The sequence below is a fragment of the Vicugna pacos genome, chromosome 30 (assembly GCF_048564905.1).
Source record: "Vicugna pacos chromosome 30, VicPac4, whole genome shotgun sequence".
NCBI lineage: Eukaryota > Metazoa > Chordata > Mammalia > Artiodactyla > Camelidae > Vicugna > Vicugna pacos.
In genome coordinates, this window is record NC_133016.1 from 29,782,320 (window position 1) to 29,806,548 (window position 24,229).

General features: G+C 40.1%; 1 protein-coding gene across 1 annotated transcript in view; it reads right to left on the bottom strand.

Moving 5' to 3' along the window:
- LOC140690342 (uncharacterized) overlaps positions 1-24,229 on the bottom strand; it is a 141,967-nt gene that overhangs the window by 17,814 nt on the left and 99,924 nt on the right. The window contains exons 20-22 of the mRNA XM_072952050.1: positions 23,806-24,005; positions 23,376-23,502; positions 11,320-11,446 (exon numbers count right to left, since the gene is read on the bottom strand). The gene's annotated coding sequence lies outside the window, so the exon portion shown is untranslated. The remainder of the gene's footprint in view (positions 1-11,319; positions 11,447-23,375; positions 23,503-23,805; positions 24,006-24,229) is intronic.

The window sequence follows — 24,229 nt, forward strand, 5'->3', positions numbered from 1 at the left end:
TATGCTGGGCTATCTCGTAAATATGAAGTTTAGTGTCAGTTTATTGGCCTAACAACCTAACTCGTAATTCCAAGCTCAACAAGTGTCAGTAATGTGATCTGTTACAAATTGATAAGCTCCAGTGTACTTATTCCTTGCTTTTTGTTCTTTGAGCCTTATTGGCCAATCCCCCCTTACTTGTAACTAAGCCTTTAAAACCTCATGTGCACGTCTTGGAGGTACTCAAAACTTCGGAGCCGAAGCCCCTCTGAGCCCGACGGCATAATAATTCTGAGTACTCCAACACTCCGATTGGTGCTTTTGTCTTGGCTGGCCTGTTTCCATAACACTCAGCTCCAGTGCCCAGCTTTCTAGGTAGATAGGAGTGTTACCAAGTCGAAATTAATTCTCCTCAGTGCAGGACAGGCCAATAAGTTGGGAGACCAGATGTTGGGGCATGGAATAGCAAGTTTCTGTAGACCTAGATGGCAAACTAATGTCCTGGAAAACCATCTCCCCAAGTCACAATTCAGGCTCCTTTCCTATGTGCTTGGTTAGTGCAAACTTCTTAGTGTAGGAATTCCTTCTTGTTAGAATCCTTTCTTCTTGCAGCTATCTGCGTGGGTCAGATCCCTGTAAACCTCCAACAAAAGAAACGTTATTTTCTATTCTGCAATTTGCTATCTTTTAATGAATGAAAAAGTGTTAAATATCCTTAAAGGTCAGAGCCTTCAGAATAGGGTCTCCTGTTTATTTCAGGCTCTAGGCAACATTGTTTTACAAGCAAGATGAAGCCTAGGTGACAGAGCATAGGGTTAAATTCAAAGGAACAAATCTAATATGGAGTCAGATTTGTTCTGTTATATTACCCGGCCAGATGCCACTTGAGGATTTAAACCCCTTTAAGTTAAAAATAACTAAAATTTTAAAGGAATTTACATACATAGGTGGGAATGTGCAAAGCATATCTGGAAAAGCACCCAAAGGATAGTAAACAGAGGCATCTCCAGAGAGGGCTGAAAGAACAGAGGATGAGGGAAAACATCTTTCACTTGTGTATTTTTGTTCTCTGAGTTTTTTTTAAACCATTTCCTTGTATTTCTTTTTCAGATAAAAGAAATGTGTAATGGAGCAAAGGAGTAATTAGCTTAGCAAATACAGCAGCCATGGAATCACTAGTCATCACTTTTGATTTAAGCCAGAAAGCATTTTTTGACTCTCTCCAATGTGCTCTGTCCTGTTTTAAGACTTCTATTAATATTATTATTATTATTATTATTACTATTACTACAACTACTACTAATATTACTATTACTATTATTACTATTATTTTATGAAATAATAACACGGTTTACCTCACCCCTGCCCATGGCTGGTGGAAAACCAACCGAGTTTTTCTTGAGTTGTTTTCCAAGGAGTAGAGATGAGTTTATAAACAGAACACATCTTCAGGGTAAAACAGGCAGAGTGCTTTTCCAGCAGGCCAGAGAGCTATGAAGTGTTTTCAACAGAGGCGCCCAGAAGCTGAGAGAGAAAGCCTCCAGGACACTACAAAAAGCTGCCCAAACTGCCGTCTCCATGGTACTACTGAAATAGGAAAGAACAAATCTGACTTCATATTTGATCTGTTTCTTTGAATTTAAAAAAGCCAAGTTAATATCCTCCGGTCTTTTCATGGGTTATGATGTCACAGAGGAAACGGACAGGTCAACAAGGAATCACTCTGCCGTGATCCCGGAGCCGGGGAAAGGGATGGGCTGCAAGATGTATGAAGCAGCCGCAACTGTGCCCGTGCTTCTAGGCAGGTATCCAAAATCGCCTCGACAAGGTGTCAAACATTTGTGCCCATGCCCTCATCAACAGACATGTATTAAAGACAAATGGAAACATATAAAAGGCCAATACCCTTGCTGGGTACACCGTCCAAAGAACAAAGTCTCAGTTTGACAACTGGCCATCTCGGTTCCATGGGATTCATTCTTGGAGAACCTTAAAAACCACTCTTCTGTCCTCAAGAATTGCTGCATATTTGTCCTATCTTTGGCTCAGGGATGGAGCACGTTCAAGTGAACTTTAATGTCTGCACAGATTTGACTGTCTTTTTCCAGGTTCACTTGTCCATTCCAAAGAGGCTTGAGCTATGTCCATCTTCCGTAAGATCTATTCCCTCCAGTGACAGCTCATTGAGCCTGCAATTAAAAGCCAAGTGAACAAGACTGTCCTCAGCTAAAAAGTTCACCCACCCTTCACTGTTTTCTTAATCTCCTCTCCTGGCTAATTGCAACAGACTAACACCTCCCTCCACCAAGATACCCAACTATGTCATTTTTCTCCCCAAAGAGAAAATAAGGTCCACTAAAGAGGAGACAACTCCATAGTCACCTCTGAATTCTTAGCATATAGTAATGTCAATAAATACAACTCAGATTATTGTTAGTTTCCTTTAAAACCTTTCTGGTTATTTGAATGAGACCTTGGAAGGGAGGTGTTTGCTGTCCAGTATCTTGATCCACAAGACTCTGGAGGCCTTTTTCGGAATAGCTGTTCACTGATTCATTCAAAACACAACTTATCAATCAAGGAGTAGCTGTGCTTTTCTGCCAGGAGTTTGTGGTCACTCTCATGCCAGAACAGCTTTAAAATATATCCTTAATTTGGATTTGTTATTTTTCCCCTCTTCCACCAAAATTGACTTTTCTTACTTTTTTGTCTTGAGGAATTTTTTTTTCCTATTTCACCCTTTAGTAAAGCAAGATTCTCAGGATGGGCTTGGCCCATTTTATGATCACCCATCCAACTCCTAGTGTGAGAGGTCTGGGGCTCACCTGCTTCCCTCCTGTCAAGGCAACTGAAAATCAGTTCAGGAGCCAACCAGCACACCACGGCTTCTAACACTCACGTATCTCTCAGAAACCCTGCTTTCTCGTTTGTCTTGGCTTCTGAGAATTTTCCCTCACTTTCTTGACAATGAGTTGTGCAGCTTGAAAGATGAGGAAGGAAGGTTTTATTTCTCAATCAGCGTTTTAAGGAACTTGTGTAATGAAGGTTTTCAGGAGTTTCTAGAACCCTCCATTGCCGAGACAGAAAACACACTAGACATTTTCTAAATTTAGTTCTCATGTGCATTTTTTCTTTGCTTTTTTTTTTAACTGCTAACAGACATTTTTTAATTAAAAAAAAAATAAGGCCCCAAAAAGAATAGAACACTGAAGGGGCAAACAAATTAACGGGCAAAGACAGAAAAATGATAACTACTCTACAAAGTTAATATAATACATACACTATGTATCAGATCAGCAATTCTCAGTAACAGCTAATTGAAACATGACCATGAGGTAAAATTTCTCTCCTGTCAGGACATGGCCAACAGAAAATACAATTAAACCAACAAACTAATATCCTAAGTCTGGCGAGGTACAGAAGGCTACAAGCTAAATGTGTCTTATTCTGGAAAAGAGGGAGTCTCACCAGCTCTTTTCTGTGAAGCCTGAGCCCACGGGAGAACGGTGAAGTGAGCTCTGTAAGTACACAATTAGCAAAGTGAGTGATGAATAAATAGACGTGAGCTTTGATGACAGGGATAATACTACTATTCGTTTGTCCTTTAAAGTATGACTTCACGTTCAGTGATCAATACTTCAGCGTCCTTAGGAGTTGAGATTTTAGGAAAATGCACAACCTGGGCCCAGATCTCCTCTTTAAGCTCGTGACACTGCAGTTAGTTGTCTCAAAGGCAGCTCCAACTCCACATGCAAAGAGTTGACTTCACGGTGTTCCTCCCATAGCCGTCCTTACCAGGGCCCCTGGTCGGGGGGTAAGGTCTCCCTTCGTCTCCCAACACAGGCCCATCACTCACAGATGTGAATGGACCCCTCCTTCAGGGACCAGATATCCTCAGACTCCGAGTCCCACTACCCTCAACTGACCTACCAGATACTCACTGGCACTCACTCAGCACTGACTCTCTGCTGGAGACCACACTGCACACTGCACAGTGTATCTCACTGGATCTCCACAATAGTCCTGGGAATTGGGTACATCACTGCTTCAATTGATTAGATAAATTGTTTCACTTCCTTGCGTGCGTCCTTCAAACTGACACGGCTACTAAGCCACAAGCCTGGGCCTGAAAACCACTTGAAAATTGGACACTGCTACACCTCGTAGCCACCCTACTCTGACTCATCACATCATCTCCTGCCAAGCCTTCTAAATGTTTCCAAACATTCTAGAAGACAAATATGAACTATGAGAGCACCCCACTCTCCTACTTAAAATCTGTCAATGATGGTTCACTCCCCTTAGGAGAAAGCCCAACCAGGCCTGAGCACAGCCTAAGGCCCCAGCATCCGCTTTCCCTGCACGGCCGCGCCGCCTCACCCACCACGCAGCTCTACACGTGCCGTGTCTAGGACAGGGATGCTGACTCCGCACAACCCAGGGCTTGTCTCACTCGAACAATGATCACCTTCTTCAGTGTTCATCTTCTTCATTGCTGACTCTCACAAAAATGTTTTCTCATAATGAATCAATATCTTTTTCCTTACAACTGCCCATCATTAATAATGAGCTCCTCCCAAAAGAGAGAAGACCTAATTCTCAGTCTCCTTTTCTGTAAAGTGAGAATAACAAGGAAATATGTGAGGTTTCAAGAGAAATAATATTCATGTGAGGCTGAGGGACAATTCCATCATACAGTAAGCATTCAATATGTGCTTACTTAATATTAATAAGAATATATTGCATTCTAGCAACCTTCAATCAATGTTTTATGACTTTGTCCAACAGACTACTGACAAACTGTTGGACGAACCACTTTGAGCAGATCAGCACAAGCATACTGGGAGAGGTAAGTGCTGACTCCAGTTACAGCTGCAGCCACCCAGCACTACGGGGCGGGGGCAGTTTGCTCAAACTCTTACATGTTGCTTGAGCATTTAGTTCTCATTATAGAATAAAGACAGTTGTTCTTTAGTCAAAGCTCCTGAAACATAAATCTTCAAAGATTGATGCAAATTAGGTTTCAAGTACAACACTCTCACTAGAATTTATTTGAAAATTATAGTCTTAGCTACTCCGCACATCAAAAGGGCATAATCTTAATGTATCTGACTAAATACACTGAAAGGGTTGTTTAAAAGTAATTAAGAAGAAGCCATTCAGAATAAGCTCTCAGTATCATCTGCACAAAGACCCACCCAAGGGTCTCATTTCTCACTTCCACATAGGTGTTTTCAAGTAGCTTACCTTGGGTCTTGGTTTCTTATAACACGGGGCGGGGAATAGTTGTGGATAGATTTATGTAGCAAATATATACCAAGGGTATTTGTTGTGAAGGAATTCTACAAATAAGAAGATTGATACATAGTCCCACCCATAAGAAATTCAGCCTTTCCATTAACAACAGCATTAAAAATAAAGTGAGAGATACATTTAACAAAAATTTACAAGATTTGTACATTGAACTTTTTGAAGTATCACCAGAATAAATTTTAAAAGATCTACATATATGGAAGACATCCCATTTTCATGGAATGATTGACAATATTATTAAAAATGTTAAGAATCCTCAAAGTGAACTATATATTCAGTGGAATCCCTATCAAAATTCCAGCTGACTTCTATGCAAAATTGAAAAACTGATCCCAAAATTCACATGGACGTGCAAGGGGCCCAGGACAGCAAAAACAACCTTGAAAAAGAAGAGTAAAGTTGGAGGACTCACTTTAAAGTGTACTAAAATGCTATAGTACTAAGTCAGTATGATACTGGCATAAGTTTGGATAAATAAGTCTAAGAGACACAATAAAAACCCACGGGGAAAAACTTACATTTACAGACACTTTTCCACTAGGGGGCCAAAAACACTCCATTGAAAGAATAGTCTATTCAACTAATGGTTCAGGGACAGCTGGGTATCTGCAGGCAAAAGAATCAATCTGGAATCTGAACACCCATATTTTATATAACAAATAAAATTAATTGAAAATAGATCACAGACAGAAATGTAAAAATTAAACCTATAAACTTTCTAAAAGAAGACACAGTATAAATCTTTGTGGGCCTAGGATAGGCTTTGGTTTCCTAGATACAAAACCAAGAGCACAAGTGATAGAAGGAAAAAGCAGATAAACTGGACTTCATCAAAACTAAAACCTTTTTCTTACAAAGGACATCATCAAGAAAGTGAAATGACAGGGGAAAAGGGTATCTCAAGTCAGAGAGTGCGTGCTTTGCAAAAAAATAAAATAAATCTTTACATCAAACTACCTCCCTTGTAAAGAAAATGTTTTAATGTTTAAAAAAATATAGTTAAAGGACAATGTGCAGAATAGAAGAAAAATTTTACAAAGCATGTATCTAATAAGAGAGTAGTATCCAGGATATATAACGAATGCTTACAACTGAACAATACAAAAAAATACACCCAATTTTTAAATTTCCCACGAATTTAAATAGATATACAAATGGCCAATAATCATATGAAAAGATGCTACGCATCACTAGGGAAGTCAAAAACAAAATGAGATCTCATTTTACACCCACTAGGATGGTTATAACCAAAACATGGACAATAACAAATGTCGTTCAGGAGGCAGAGAAACCTCATATGCGGCCAGGGGAAAGGAACAATGTTGCAGCTTCTTTGGAGAAGTCTGGTATTTCCTCAAAAGCTTAGAGTTATATGTCTCAGCAATTCCACTCCTACATATAGAGTCATCTCTCAATATCCTTGGGGGGTTGGTTTCAGGAACCCCACACCCTGGATACCATAATCCAAGGATGTTCGAGTCCCTTTACAATCAACCATCTGGATTCATGTAGTGGAAACTACAGATATGGCGGGGCAAATGTACAGCCAACAGAATGAAAACATATTCTCATAAAAAATTTCACATCAATATTCATAGCAGTATCATTCAGAGTAGCCAAAAGTTACTAACAATATCCATCCATCAATGAACGGATAAACACATTTACCAAGAATAGGCCCACAAACTTTTGGTCATTGAAACTTTGACAAAGGAGGTGAGAACATACAATGGAGTAAAGACAGCCTCTTCAGCAAATGGTGTAGGGAAAACTTAACAGCTGCATGTAAATCATTGAAGTTAGACTACTCCCTCACAGAATATACAAAAATGAATACAAAATGTGTTAAAGACTTAAACATGTAGACAAGACACTATAAACCTCTTAGAAGCAACCATAGGCAAAACATCTGACATACATCTCAGCAATGTTTTCCTAGAGCAGTCTACTCAAGCAATAGAAAAACAACCAAAAATATACAAGAGGGATCTAATTAAACTTACAAGCTTTTGCACAGCTATGGAAACAGTAAGCAAAACAAAAAGACAACCAACCTATGGAATGGGAGAAAATATTTACAATAAATGAAACTGCTAGGGGCTTAATTCCCAGAATATGTAAACAGCTTTTACACTTAATAAGAAAGAAAAACAAACAATTCAATTCAAAAATTGGCAGAAGTCCTAAAGAAACATTTCTCCAATGAAGACGTACAAATGGCCAGTAGCCACATAAAAAAATATTCAATATCATTATCAGAGAAATGCAAATCAAAACTGCAATCAAGTATCACCTCTCACCAGTCAGAATAGCCATCATTCAGAAGTTCACTGACAATAAATACTGGAAAGTCTGCGGAGAATTGGGAACACACCTGCACTGTGGTGGGGATACAGTTTGGTGGAGCCATTGTGGAAAAGTGTATAGATGTTCCTCTAAAGACATAAAATTGACCTCCCAGATGACCCAGCAATCCCACTCCTGGGCATATATCCAGAAGGAACCCTAATTGAAAAAGACACCTACACCCCAATGTACACAGCAGCACTATTTACAATATCAAGACATGGAAGCAACCGAAATGTCCACTGAGAGATGACTGCATAAAGAGGTTGTAGCATATTTGTCCAATAGACTACTATTCAGCCATAAAATAATAATAAAATAATGCCATTGGCAGCAACATCAATGGACCTGGAGAATGTCGTTCTAAGTGAAGTAAGCCAGAAAGAGAAAGGAAAATACCATATGAGATTGCTCACATGTGGACTCTAAAAAAAAAAAATAGAAAGAAACAAAAAAATAAACTTATCTACAGAACAGAAACAGACACAGAGACATAGAAACCAAACTATGGTTACCAGTGGGGAGAGGGTGTGGGAAGGAATAAACTGGGAGTTCAAGATTTGCAGATACTGAGTATGTAAAGAATAAACAGCAAGTTTATACTGTATAGCACAGGAGAATATATTTAATATCTTATAGTAACTTATGTTTAAAAAGAGGATGAAAATGAATACAGGTAGGTTCCTATTTAGCTGAAGAGTTGTGCTGTACACAAGAAACTAACACAAAATTATAAACTAACAAGACTTCAATGAAAATATTTTTAAATAGACCAAAAACGAAAACAAAGGAAAAGGATATTATCAAGCAAAAAGAATAAAGTACTGATTCAGGCTACAATTATGGATGAACCTTGAAACTTTATGCTAAAATAAGCCAGACACAGAAAGCCAAATAGTGCCCTTTAAAGTGAACTGTATCTAAGCGTTTATTGTACTACTCCTGTAAATTTTCCAGAGGTTTGAAATCTATCAATATCAAAATAAAATGTATTATGCATTAAAAACTTAAAACGCTTCCTCACAGGAGGGCTTTAATTATTAAATGCAGAAACGCATATAAAGCTCTTGGAAAAACAATTTGCACGTCCACACACAGTCACTGCTGTCACTGCCACTCAGAGGGTGGTGACAGCGCTGATGAGAGCTGCCTCCACTCGCTCCCCTGCAGAAAGGAGTGAAGGCCTGAGCTCTGACAGGCAGGGTGAGCGTGAACCTGAGTCATACACAGCCACGTTCCAGACTCTGCGTTACCCAACTTTCTTATACAAACTGCAACATGTAATGTAAACACGCTAGAGGGATGTATCTTACAACACAGGGAATACAGACAATGTTTTACAGTAACTATAAATGGAGCATCTATTGTACACCTGAAACTAATATCATATTTTAAATCAGCTATATTTTTATGAAAATTTAAAAAATATTTTTAAAATACTATCACTTTAATATTCAATTCGGTTTTTAAGTTACTACTAAACAGCTCAGAATGTATAAAAGCATTTAATTGTGCTGTTTGCTTACATATTTATTTACATTCAGCCTCTTGCTAAAAGAGAATTTAAACAATTCTGTTAAACACAGCTTAACAACCATAACAACAAAAGGCAAAACGGAGAGTGAAGAGAAAATGGAGATTCAATACTTAAATGAAACCAGGGGGAAGTAAACTCATAAAAATGGATTCCATGAAGTCAGGGCAAGTGTTAAGGCTGACTAGAAATTCAGCTGTAGGATTCTTGGCAGCGAAACCAAAAAGAAAAGATGATGGGGCGGGTGGTAGAGCGTGTGCTTAGCGTGCACGGGGTCCTGGGTTGAAGCCCCAGGGCTTCCACTAACAGGTAAATACATCTAATTAACTGCCCCCCTAAAAGATCACCAAAGAAAAGAAAAAGAGAAATTTCTTTCCCAAAGAACCCTGATATTAAATTTGGATTAAATATTAAAAAAAAAGAAAAAAACAAAAATTCAAAGGATAAGTGACACTGAAGGAAAACCACAGCTGGCCTAACAAGCTAAGTCACAAATCAAAGTGTGATAAGTGTCGGTTTCCTGATCTAAGTTTTGCTGGGCTACCTGGTAAATCTGAAGTTTAGTGTCAGTTTACTGGGCTAATAAGCTAACCCGAAAATCCAAGGTCAACAGTTGTCAGTAACGTGATCTGTTCCAAATTGATAAGCTTCAGTGTACTGATTCCTTGCTTTTTGTTGTTTGAGCCTTATTGGGTATTAGCCCCATACTTGTAATTAACCCTATAAAACCTCATGTGCACGTCTTGGAGGTGCTCAGAGCTTTGGAAAAGAAACCCCTCTGAGCCCGCCAGCGTAATAAATCTCAGTACTCCAACCCTCTGTGTGATTCTTATTTCTTGGCTGGCCTTTTGTTTCCATAACAACACAAGCGATAATGCCCGTGAGATAAATCTGGGGAGGCTGCTGGTAAGTCGCCATGTCTCACGTGGGAAAATCTGAAACATCCTTCTCACCACTCAGAGTCATCATAAGCCCACACCACACCTCCTGCCGTTAAATGCAGGAGCACGGTTAGGGCCCGGCCTTTGCTGTCTTTGTGTCATCACAGTGATACAGGATGGAAGGGGGAAGAGCACAGCCATTCAAGGAAGGCCGCAGCAATTGACATCAAAATGGTGAAGGATTCAACCCCCAATAGGCCTTGAGGCTCAGGATGAAGAGATTTAACTTCTAGCAGATCTTGAGATTCAGTAAACATCCATTGTAATAGTAACCTGGTGAATAACATGCCCCAGGCACCATGGCAGTCCCAATGATAGCCACAAAAGGTCAAAGGGTGGGAAATGGCCAACTCCCTGGGAATCCTAGCCCCTTGCCCTAAGGCTGGTCCTTCTACTTATTAGCATATGAAACCACCAAGCCCAAGAAAACAAGCAACACAGCGCCACCTCGCGGTCACCACTCTCTGTCCCTCTTTGGAGAAGACAGACCTTCTGTCTGTGGGGTGTGTACCTACTTCTAATCTGTGCATGAAACCCCCACACCTCGTGACGTTTCTCTTGCATTTCAATGTATCTGTCTGAATATATATACCTTTACTCAACACTGGCTTGCTCTTGAATTCTTTACTGCATGAAGTCAAAGAACAAAATCTGGTGGGGCACATCCCAGGGGCTCAACGAAAGCCTGGGACACAGCCCTTCTCATGCCCAACGTTTTTTATTCTTGTATCAACAGGACTGGGCTGTGAAGTGACGTCTGAGGCCCCAGCTAAGGGACAGAACCAGCTTCCAGGGTTCCAATTTGCGGGCAGCCTCTCCCCCAGCTTGGGCCTTGGGGTCTGCCCGGTTCTCTGTGTTTCTCTGTTGTGCTGACTCCCCAGCCATACAGCGTACTCCTAGGCCTGTCCCCACAAAACCCTTCTCTCCAAAATACAAGCACGTCATGTCACAATCCTCTTGTTCAACCAGGAAATGTTCAGCCCACTTTTTTCCTCCCCAATAAATTACCCAACTGTCCTCCCTCCCATCACATCACTTCTTTCTTTGTGAGAACTCTGCACTCGCCACACCCCATCATGAACACAGGTGTCTTGCTGGCTGTGACCGAGATGTTTCTTTCTCACACAGCAAGCGTCCTTTCACTTTCCCCTTGTTACCTTAAAAAAGCCTTTCCTGAGTCACCCACCCCTCTGATTATGAACTCACAATGTGCTGAAGTTGCAGTCACTATGTGCATACATCCCAGTTTTGGCTAGGTTTCCATCACAAGATCTTCATTAAGGAGCTGCATCAAGAAGTTATACAGGGTATTCTTACATCAGAGTGGAGGAACCTGTAAAAAATTTAAATGGCTTTGAAGAGAGTGTTAACCAGGGACAGAGATGTCGCGGGTCCTAGTCAAAAGTGTCATGAGGAAAAATGTTCTCCCAAGGCTCAGAGTGGCTTCTGAACACAGAATCCTCAGGGAGGAGGTGACAGGCAGTGATTAGGGTGGGTGATACAGGTTACGCTCCCCCAGCTGGGGAAGAATAGGTTTTTTTCTTGTTTTCCAAACAATTTCTTACTATCTTTTTCTCTTATTGCCACATACCATTTCCTACGAATTAAGCATATCAATGTCAGTCATTTGGGCCACTTGGGAGAAGCTACACGATGCCATTCACAGGGATGGGGCATGACAGCCACACCAGTCTAGGTTGAAAGACCAGTGGGGGTATTTGCAAGGTAATCACGGGCATGCAACAAACTCCCCTGCTTCAATGACCTCATCTCAAAGCTGGGGTCAATAAAACTACCAAGCAAATTGCGTGAAGATTATGGCCAATGTTTACTAGGTAAGTGCCCGTGAAAGCTGCCGCTTAATGGGGAATGAGTACGATCAATGAGGCCCTGTCTACCTGCCCACATGCGCCCTGCCTTCCTGCCTTGCTGCAACAGCAGACCTTGTTTAGCTGAGATGAACACCCCCAGAGCAGCCCAGACGGGAAAGCTCCCAGCTCTGCACGGCGAGACGTGTTCCTTTCCTTCTCAGAGCTGATCACAGTTTGCTGTCGTCTGTTTTTATGTTTATCCCTTTTGTAACTCCCTCTCCTCCGGAGTTTTTGCTCAAGCAGCACAGGGCCAGGTGTGTCTTGGGTCCTGCCGGATATTCTGGGCAGGGAAACAGCCAACTCCATATCTGGCTCTGGTGCTGAACGGAGAGAGCAGAAGGCCCAGGGGCCCATGCTGAACTGAGGCCCCTGCACCCAAAATTATGGTCTGACCTTGGGCAAATTACACAGTCTTCTTTACCCTGAGATTCCTCATCTGTCCATGAAAATAACTGCCCATGTCACACAGAGTTACAAGTATTAAAGGAAATCAACAAATTCACAACCTAGCCAAGGGGCTACAAGTGCATCCTCAACAGACAAATGCTGCCTTTACGGCTCTGACGCACGCTAAGCGGGGCGGCCCCACACAGTGAACACTGCTAAGTGCCAGGGTGTTAAATGCTTCATGTGTGCTATAATACTCTTTAGATCTTACAACAATCCCAGGAAGAAATGAATATTATCATGCCCATTTCACAGATTCACCAACAGGTTGAGAGTATGCATTCTATTCCAAGGCCCTATGGTGAAGAAATGGCAATTTAAACTGGAATCTGGGCCCAGGCCTTGGCTCCATCTCTCTCCCATCCACCTGACCACTTGCCTATGAATTCCACCTGTCCAATATAAAAGTTTGCAGCCGGCCATCTCTTAAAAGCAATGTGTGCCACCGTTTGTCAATGTTGTTTAATTACCATAAACTGTTCTCAGAAACCACTACAGTAAAGAAAGTTGGACTTAAGGAATTCTGCATTGCGTTCTCCTGCAATGTGCAGGATCCCTTTCCTACACCTCCAAATCCAAGTGTATGCTTCCTCCGTGTTTATGTTTGCACACGGCTTATTAAAGCAGAAGGTATCTGCAGTAATTCCATCTCGGTTGCTTTCCAAGTTTGCAGATTATCCATATTCGGTCTGTGAACGAAAATACTACAATGTGAATGAGAATACTGCAACCATGTCAGTAAACAAAGAATACTGATACCAAGTCATTAAAGGCTTCCGCCACTCCCCGGCGAGGACAGGCCTGCAGCCCAGCCACTGCAGCAACTCACAATGGTGCCCTCTGAGCAGACTCAGAATAAGAAAGGACGGGCTACTGGCCCGAGATAGCTAGGTGCTTGTCTAAAAAATGAATTCAGTGAGTCCTAATATTTGCTTCCTCCCATTCATACAAAATCACTAAATTCTTGAACTTGAGATACCTGGCTTTCTTTAGATAACAAGTAATCTTTTATTGTTCCAACAACCTGGTCTTTGTTGTAAAGCTCCTATATATCCTAGCTCTTCCTCAACCTCTTGGGAGCAGTCCCTCAGAGAGTTCTGAGAGACGGTCATCCTGGCTCGAGTCCTCCCGCCAAATGAAACATAACTCTTAACTTTTAGGCTGCACGTTTATTTCAGTCAACAGTTTTGGACACCATGAAGCACCACAGCAGATTTCTCTCCACCTGAACTCTCCAAGTAACCAGAGCCTTGGTACCAGCAGTGGCCCTTTGTGCTCATCCGCCTCCTCGGGGGGTCCAGATGAATTTGGCTGAGTCTCTCCTGGTTCTCAGATCTCACATATTGGTTGATGATCCTAAGTTTTATCTGGCGGTGTATCCAGGAACGTGGCCCTCCAGTTGAAAGAAACTGAGGTGAATTACCCACCCAGTGGAGACATCCCGAGTGGGTCCAAGTTGAAAGACACTGGGTTCAGGACTGAGTGGTTAGGTAAGAGGCTGGTCTAATGTTATCCTCAATTTGGTTACCTCCATTGAATTTTTCAGGATAAAAGTAAAACTCTTATGAGGAAACTTTCAACTCCAAATTTTGGACCATCCTCCTGGCTGGTAACAGCATTCTCGGGTTACAGGGAATCTTCCAGGAGTGGTAGACACAAAGACTTCATGCCACAGAGTTGTCCCTGTGGGAAATCTTACTAGCAAATTTATTCTGAGAACCCGACCTTACAATGGGGAATAGAACTTTCAAAAAAAAAATAAAGAACAGAAAAGAAAAGAAAAAGAAATGACAGATTGCCAGTCTCCAAGTAAAACCCCAGCCAGATTTATGTTCATACAAAACTTACAACATTAATCGGGAATAAGAAAAAAAAAAACTCACTCTGGAAATAACCAGGCCTGATAAAAACATTTTTTGGCATTCTGAACTTATAAAAACAAAATCCCCTTTAGTGGGAACTTGGATTTCTCTTCCTGTGTCCTTGAAATGTAAACGTTTTATCTTTCTCTGGATGTTTTAAGTGTGTGCATGTAAGTATATATATGTTTAGTTTAGTTTTTAAAGGAAACCTTGGACTCTGCCATACAAAAGTTCAAGTATTGTGTACATACGGTGGCCACGCAAATAAATTGGGATTCTAAGCAATTCTTTGATTGTACCAATTTTCAGATATTTTGCCATCTTAAACTTTGTTGCATCAGCCTGGACCACGAAGGCTTTAAGCTTTTGGAGAGTAAACCTTTGAATTTTATTTAGTCAACACCCCGACTCTCATGTGGAAGGGCCTCTTCATCTTATTGGTTTAAAATCACTATATATATATATATATATATATTTATTTATATATATATAAATTGATGGCCATATGATGGATTTTTTAATTTGGAAAAACTTTTTAATTGGTGAAAGTTTAAAGAGATCTCATTATAAACGGCTGTTTTATTGGTACCTATTAAAATAAAGTTTAAATGCAGAAAAATATATCTAATGGTTAACCTAAGAACTCAGATATAAAATTATAACTGGTTTGAAAAGCTACATTTTTGTTTTTCCTTTCTGATAAATGTTTCTAGAGATGCTAATAAAAACTTAGTATAATTAATGTTAATTAGGTTGAATAACTGGAAAAAGGATTGTAAAAATGTCAAAAAAACAGATAAGTGGCTTATTCCAAAAGGATAAATATTTTTATATGGTTATTTTGAATGAGATAAATAAAATGGACATTTTTGGATTTACATACAGGGTTTTGATACTACACTACGTAAAGTTAAAAAAAAAGGGCCAAAGAGTTCACCTACTCCCCCCCAACATTAAAGTTCAAACAAGTCCGTTTTATTTACCACAGTTTAAAATATATTTATATGTAGACTGAAATACTTGATCAAGGATTGGGACAACAGACCAATTAATGAAATTAAAAATCGAGAAGGGCCTAAGCTCTTTGGCTGAAACTTGGGCAACCTAGAGACTTCTATAAAATTATATACAATGTACACCCACAAAAAAAAGGTTTCTGTCACTCCTTCTAGAAATAAGAATTATTGATTAAACTTAATAAATATAAAAATTAAAGGTATAAGATTTAATAAAATTGAGATAAAAGTTTGTGAAATTGGTATATTTAGATGGTCTTTATATAAACCTTTTGCTTATGTTGTGGGATAGATATGTTTCAGTGGAAAAACGCTTCCCCTTCTTGGTATTATAAGGCTGGGCACATGTCTATCCCTCTGAAAATATTAATTGAACAAATTAAAGGAAACCAATATAGTTACTTGAGACGTCCAATATAACGTAAATCTAAAAAGTAACTTGAGTAGCTAAAAAAAAAAATATAGGTTTACCCTGGGTTTAACTTATAACTCAAGGAAAAGAGACCTTAATAAATGTCTTATGCAAGCTTTGGAAGACAAAATAAAGAAAACCTTAGTTTTAAAACATGGAATTCTTTGTTTACAGCTCTTCTCACTGATACAAAAATGCCAATTAAGGAGATAAAATTGGGTCTGGGTGACAGAGCATTTATCTGGGGACCTGGAAGAGAGTGTCTTTGTCTTGCAGATCAGAAATATAAATACAACAAACAGTGACCTAGGACTGAGCCTAATTAGCTCAACGAAATAAAACTTGAGGCCATGAAATTTTTGGCATTTTAGAACTCAGAACTCTGACGGGTCCTTCAGACTTTGTGAGGAAATCTTAATTATCTGTTTCATAAATAGTAAGCCTTAGTGATTTGAGCAAGCAAATTCAGCTTACTCCAACTATTATTATAAATATAAGTAAGTTTTAAAGTGAAGCTATGAGATCTCTAGCTTTTGTCTGTTTATAAGCCTGCATACAGATTATAGAAGTGAGATATTTCTACTGCTAAAAAAAAAAAATTTCGAACTCAAAGAGCTCTGCTTAATTGATGTAAAAATATAAGAGCTTAAAAATTAAATATTTTTAAAATAAAAACTTAACAAATTGACTTTCAGTGTCATGTGAATTGGAAAATATTCAGTATTAAGGTAATATTTGATATTGTTTAGTTTAAGTATGTTCTAATAAATATAGACATCTTTAAAATCATCCATCTTAACTATAATACCTTTACTGTACCTAGGTTTAATGAAAGTCAAATAAGATCCTGTTATATCTGTTGCAGATTTGTCAAAAAAAAAATAACAGTAATGTGCTGTGGTAAAATTTTAAGTAAATTAAATGCAAATGAGATGAGAGCTTTGGGTAAATATTTAAAATATATTTTTAAAATGTATGCTTAAAATAATCTCTAAATGTTTGATATCTTTAAATTCTAGAGTTGCGCTAAATTAAGTTAAATGACAAGATTTTATTAAATATCTATGCCATTTTCAGATAAAATAAGATTGAAATATGAATTACTTAACATTTAACTTCCTCTTACAGTGAAACTAAAGGTGTTTAGAAATATTAATAAATGGTTGGTATCACACAGAAATAGTCTCTATTAGTAAGGGAATGATCTCAGTATCCTAGGAAAGTAATATAAATGCGTAAAGGAAGATGTAAGAATGGAATAATACTTTGTTAATGAAAAATAGTGACTTTCTCCTGAAGCTGGTTACCTCTGAATGGAAGACAAAATAAGGGACACACTAATATAAGTATAGAAAGCTGTGGAAGGCTTGTGGAAAAGGAACCCTGAGGAAAGTTTTGTACGTGGTCAGAATTGGCTAAGTTTAGAAACAAATTGGGCAACGTAAATGAATCTTAGAAGTTAGCTGGAACAAGATTAGATTTGGTTTTCTCTCTGTTAAGAGGAAAAAATTTTCTTAAAATATTAATCCACCTTCAGTAACAGATTGTAAAACTTCTTATACCACTTAGCTGATCTGTTCTGCCTTTACATTTGACATATTTTCTTGTTAATGAATTAGTACTACATTACAGTGATCTATATGTTTATCTGATCAAGTGTTCTGAAATCTTTCAAAAAGCTCCCCAAATATAAAATTCTAATTAATTAAATAAAAATTAATTTAATTAATTAAAATTCTTTTAATCTCCAGTTAAGTTTGGGATGCTACAGAAGGCCCCTGAAACATCCCAAAGAGAGATTTTTAACTATAAAGTTTCATTTGGCATTTTAAATAACATGGAATTGTCAAATGAATCATAAAACTTCTAAGGTTATATTGAATGAGAAATATTATTAATATAGGTATTGTAGAAATTATATGGACTCCCTAAAATTCTGGTTTATCTGAAATGTTACCAGTGATAATTATGGGTATAGTGAACAGGTTTCTTTATTGATTATAGTGTAACGGTGTTTAACCATGCTTTTAAATCTTTTGTCATTTATAGACAGTTAATTGTTTTCTTCTGATGGTTTTGCAAAATGCTTTCTCTTCAAGGAGATTTACTGATTTCTAATAAATTTCAAACTACAGCACTGAACTAAACTGGGTAAGACATTTTAAAGTTCTAATGAAAACTCTCATTAAAAGAATTAGTTACATGGGACTGATTAACCAGCTGAATATGGTTATAATTTTTGATATTGTTTGAAATACTACTGCCTTTTAACCTGTTTCCCAGACATAAAGAATCTCTTCTCCTTAAGCTAGTTATGGTTCACAGCAATTTGATAAATTATAACTATGTATACAGACTTGGAACAGTTATCTTTTCTCTCTATCTGATCCCTCAAAAGACTAAAAATACTTAGGTCCCCAGCGGCTCTATCAGACAAATTAGGGAGATCATCTCCTAAGAGATATAGGAGTATAAAGGTATTTTAAGGATTTTAAAGAGAAAAGAATTTACCTAAATCTGTAAGGCAAAAATCCATGAAAAGCCTTGACGTGGCTTTCTTGGCCTTAGAAAACCTTATTAACATTCTACCCTGAGACTCCGTATTAAAACTTCCAACACAGTCAATTTAAAAAGCCTATATGATCAAATAATCAGATTTAATTTGTAAAGAAATTAATCTTGATTTGGCTATATTTGAGAAAACTGAGGGTAACTTTAGAGAGAAAAAAATTATATTTTAGTCGATATTAAATTCTAGTTTTGTTATTTGAGGTCCATATTTACTAAGACACTTCCCAGATCATTCCTTGCTGTTATGTCACACTGCTGTACAGTTTAATTGAATTATGAAAAGAATACACTAGGTTTGATTCTGAAGCTCAGTAATCTATCCTTGGGTAAAATTCCAATGCCCCATGACCTGCAGCCAGGGGATTATACATACTGCAACAAGCATGACTTAAAGAACTGTCTCCAACCTGAATGGAAAGACCCTTTTTCAGATACTCTTAACTAGACCATACACACCAAAGCTGAAGGAAACGGAGTCTCGGATTCATTTCCTATCTGAAACAGCCCCTGCAGTGCACTGGCCTATAGAGCACTGCTCACCTTAAAACAATGCCCAAATGGAGAAAAAGCTTCCATACCAGGATGAGAAGAAGACGACATCTGAGCTAGACTGCTGACCCAAGACACCGGACCAGGACTGTATACCAATTACTTTGATAATTTCTCCAACCTTTGATTATGAACTACTCCAATTGTTAAGTTTATGATAAATTACCTATGTCTAGTACTTCTGTGTTACCTTGGTGGGTTTCCCTAATACAAGGCTCTAACTAGGTAGCCCTCAGAAACATTATTCTAAAAAGAAATTATAGTTCTGTTTAGGCCACTGTTGATCTTACAAGGTGGGAGATTTCAACTGGCCAATTAATACCTGCTCTGACCCTGACCATAAATATGAACTTTCTCATAGGATCAAACTCAGAAACACAAGCAAAATTTTAACCCAAAAATACAACTTCTTGACTATTAAATTCTTACTCGTGACTTTATTAACGTTACTAGCTGTATTACTTATATCCTGTCTATTTTATAAAATTGTTGTCTATTACATTTCCCAATGTGTAACTAGGCCCACAAGATTGATGATGGCTAAACATCTTGAAGAAACAGATAAAATTTATAACCCTGAATAAAATAAATATAATAGTGTGATTCTAGGTATGGGAATGAGCAAAGAAGGTTAAACACTTCCTGGATCATAATAGAGTAGTAAGACAGGTGATCCAGAGAACTTTTAGTATCAACAGGGCCTGATAAAAAAAACTAACACCTTGAATGGCAACTCAGAAGATTCTTCACCTGAACTAGGAATGAGCCATCCTAGCAATGTGGGACAAAATTGGTCATGAAATTTCTCTCAAAATATTGGTCGAATTTAGGACCAAGGGGGAACACTGTGAATGAAAATACTACAATGTGCATGAAAATACTGCAACCATGACAGTAAACAAAGAATGCTGAATCCGAGTCATCAGCGGCTGCTGCCAAACCCCAGCGAGTACATGCCTACAGCCCGGCCTCTCAGCCACTCACAGTGGTGCCCTCTGAGCAGACTCAGAGTAAGAAAGGACAGGATACTGGCCCTAGATAACCAGGGGCTTGCCAAAGGAATGAATTCAATGACCCAAATGTTTGCTTCCCACCATACATAGAAAAGCAGTAAATACTTGAACTTGAGATATCTGGTTTTCTTTAGATAACAAGCAATATTTTATTGTTCCAATTACCTGATCTTTGTTGTAAAGATTCTATTTATCCTAGCTCCTCCCCTACCTCTTGGGAGCAGTCCCTCAGAGTGATCTGAGAGGCTGTCATCCCGGCTCGAGTCCTCCAGCCAAATAAACCAAATCCCTTAACATTTAGGCTGAACGTTTATTTCAATGAAGTCCCAGAATAGACACAACTCATCAATTCTGTAATGGAACACACTGAATCAGGAACCAAAAGCGTGTTTTAGTCCAGAAAATCTCCAGGTTCCTATTTCTTCCTGTCATTATACAATCCCTCCAGAACTCATTACTTTGCTGTCTGCTCCTCTGGCAACCAAACTCAGAGAAGAGTCAACTCAGCAGAGCACCATGCTGGGGAGAACCCCCCGCAGAAGCACTGCAGGCTGCCTTCCCTCCCGCACGCTCTGCTGACCCTTGGTGTCCCCCGTGGAGACCAGGCCAACACAGCTCTTCCCAACAGCTGCAAAGTCGCACACGTTAAATAAATCATTTTATTTTATGATATTTTACGTATATACCCATCTCTGAAAACAGCTTTGCCAGAAGCCCAAATCTTCAACATTAATCTGCAAAGGCAAATCAGGTCCCCAAGGGAAAACAAGTCTTAAGACGACGCTAAGGCCTCCAAAGTCCTCTCCACGACCATGAACCAAACTGCCTGCAGGTCTGCAGCTGCAGGAGGCTACATGTCTGCTTTTAAAGCAACCCCTTTCTGCCCTCGGGTGCTACAATGCCCTTTTATGCCCTCCCATCACAGGGCAAGAGCAGCCGCTGCAGAACCTTGCAGGGCAGCACTGACAGGACTGGACAAAGGGGATCAGAGCTAAACAAAGCATTCTGATGACACGAGCTTGTCACTGTGTCTCTTTACAGATGTAGATATATATAGAGAGAAGTGGGGTGATATTGCTCAAAGTCACACAGCTAATAAGTGGCAAAGTATATAACTCTGCTCCTCCCTCCTGTGTGACGCCCAACTGGGACAACCACAGGGTTCTCTCGTGGCTGCCTGAACAGTCTTTTCCTATCACTCATGACACACAATAGTGTCTGAACTTAGCCTGCATTTGCAGCATCTTTTCCCTCCAGTTTCTCAGGAACAAGGCTGTTCGGGCCTGTATGAATTCCGGCTTCCTGAAATCTCCGTGCTCAGGCTGGTCTTGCCTGTGCATCCGGCCCGCTGCTCAGAGGCTCTTCCTCCCCTGCAGGAGGACGTTTCTAATCTTCACAGGGACACAACCTCAGGGGAGCTCTCCTCTCGCCCTCAGCATGGCAGGTGTCCCAGGCCTCATCCCGAGCAGCCCCGTTAGGACGGTGTCTGCCCAGCTCTGCTAGTCAGATCAGCAGCCTCAATGCCAGGGATTATACCCAGGTCACACTGCAAACCTACTGCCCGCCTCACAGCCCCCAGCCAGCAGGTCACCTGGAAGTCACAGCAAGTGCCCCACCCAATCCAGAAGTCTCTTCTTTTGCCAGCACCACTGATGAATGGTTTCCAACCTTCGGTCAGTTTCGCACAAAACAGCACCTTCAACTGTGAAACGGGTGGTTTTTCTTCTGCGCCTCATCCTTACTGGAAACGTAAAGGGAAACCAAAAGGCCTTTTCTCAACCCTTTTCTGATGAAACCCTCCCACCCACAATACTCATATGCTCAAGAGCTTTGGATCCACATGATTTTCTTTCTCTTAGGCTAAGTGGCTCAAAAAACTAAGGGATTCTTTCTCCTTTGAGGGTATTAGCACTCAGTTTCTCTGCTTTAATCTGTTTTTGTCTCTCTCTTCAGTGACCCTAGCAGTTGCCACCTCTTACTCCCTTCAGCAGCCTCCCTCCCAACTTCTAGTCTAGGAAATCAGCTGTGATGAGGGGCATGGGGGCAGTCACAGAAGATGCAACTAAGGCACAGAGAGGCTACATAATTTGCCCAAGAAATCACCTTGAACCACCAACAGAGTGTGTCACGTCCCTCTGTTTAACTCTAATGCTAAGCAAGTTAACTTTTTGTAGATTATGTTTATAAACAGATGAGGTATGAAAATACATACAAGGACACACATCAACTCTAAGATATTCATTAACTCCACTATTTTGTTTCTATTTATTTTATTTCTATTAAAAAATTAAGAACCCCTGCAGTCAATATAGCAAAATGTTACTGGGTTTTAAATCCAGAATATACAGGGGTTGTGTCATTACTCATTCTTGTATGTATTTTCACAAGACAAAATGATTTGAAAGTCTCTCTCCCCGCCCCCTACTCACTACTGGCTCTCACCAGAGCTCCCAGACCACACATCTAACAGCCTTTCACTTTACCCACAGCTGAACTCATCAGTTTTGCCCCAGAACTCCCTCTGCTGCTTTCCCTCCTCAGAACACAGCAGGACCATTATTTAACTCATTAATCCACCCAGAAACCTGGGCCTTACTCCATCCTACCTTCACAGAAATCATTGATCCTTTCCTCTTTACCATATAAACATGCCTTCAATCTGTTCGCTTTTACCCACTGACCGTCCCACCGCTCAAGTGGAAGCCAACAACACTGCCCACCTGGACTCATGAGTCTCCCAAGTGGCCCCACAGCCACTCTCCCCTACTTGAGACAAATGTGATTGTGTCTCTCCCACGCTTTTGGACTCATTTCAGACCCACTGTTCTTAGAAGAAACTTCAATTTCTTCACCTGGTGAAGGTCTTTGCCATGAAACTGTCAGCTCAGGAAGGGCAGGACACACCCTCGTCCCTCGGCTCCACCATCTGGCAGAGCATCAGCTTGGGAGGATTGAGTTCTTAGCAAACTACTTCACTTATCCATACAAATCCATGGTAGATTAGAAAGATTTTAGATGTTGAGCTTGACTATTAATTTGGGGATTTTGCACTGGCAACCTGCAAGTATATATTCTAATTATTGTGTCTTCTTAAAACCATACCCAGATTAAAGGAGTATTTGTGGAATGTCTTCGGAGTAAAAGGGACTGTGCTTTTACAGATTTTATGTTTTAAAATATGAACAACCCGGACAGGGTCAAAAATAGAACCGCCTCACAAGTGACAGAAGACAGGTGAGACGCATATAGCAACAGGTCACAAAGATGGTAAGAGCAAAGTTGTTTCTCCAACCCCCGAAAAAATTCCTCCAAGAACTGAAAACTCAGAAATTTGAAAGTAAAATACTATCATATAAAGAAAGAAAATAAATAATCCTCTTCATCAGGGTTTCTAGATCTGACTGCAGAGTTATTAGCAGGCCATACTGAATCCTAGCACAGAAAAATCAGATGGACTAGTGGTGAGTAAGTTCCAGGAAAACGGCAGTAACTCCTCCACTTGAAAGAGGACACACAGTCACTTGTTCAAGGTGATTGTAAACCACATTCTGCAGAAATTCAGAAGATTCAGGCACCGCTTCTAGATGGTGATGACACGGAAGGACGGCTTGGATGCATGCTTCTAACTGAGTCACCGGCATTCTTACACTGCAGGGGGAAATGGAGGCCCTCAGCCAAGAGCACAGTTGTTCCTGTCATGTATCCCAGGCCGTGCCTCGGGGACTCAGTGTACTGTAGCAGTCCGGCCCCAGGTGAGGACCCGCAGCGTGGCCCAAGCAAGCAGGAGGGGCACTGTGCTTGAGAAATCCCATCCCCCATGGGGGCAAGAGGGGCTGGTGGGGTTGTGTGAACCTATAAATGCTCATAGAAATACACCTGCATACATTGAAGTGATAAAATTAAAAGTAGCAGGCTATTTAACAAAATTTCAATTGTCAGTGTTAATTTTACCATTCCATTCCGCTTGTCCCCTGCACTCTGAGACAGGCTTAGGCTCTCTCACACATGCAGCTCTGATGCAATAGTTGTGAAGTTATTTTACTTTGCTGCAAGTGTCTTCGCTCCCAGTGTCACTGTGACTGTCGTCTCTTAACACAGTCAGATATCTTCCTGGATCTCTCCCTGAGTTCCTTGCTCCTGCTTCTCAGATCCTGAGATAAAGAACAGGTGAAGGCACTTGACTGGAAAAGTCAATGTGGACTTGACCAAAGTCCTCAGTGACCCCCTAGGTGAGTGCTGCCCACCCCTTACCTTCGATTCTCAAGGTTCTGCCCAGGGTGACATCCAGCCAGGAGAGAGTCCTGGGCCCTATTAAAAGCTGTGTGGCTTGGGTGCAGGGAAAGCTGCAGGAGCTGGTTCCGTAGCCGGTCCCATC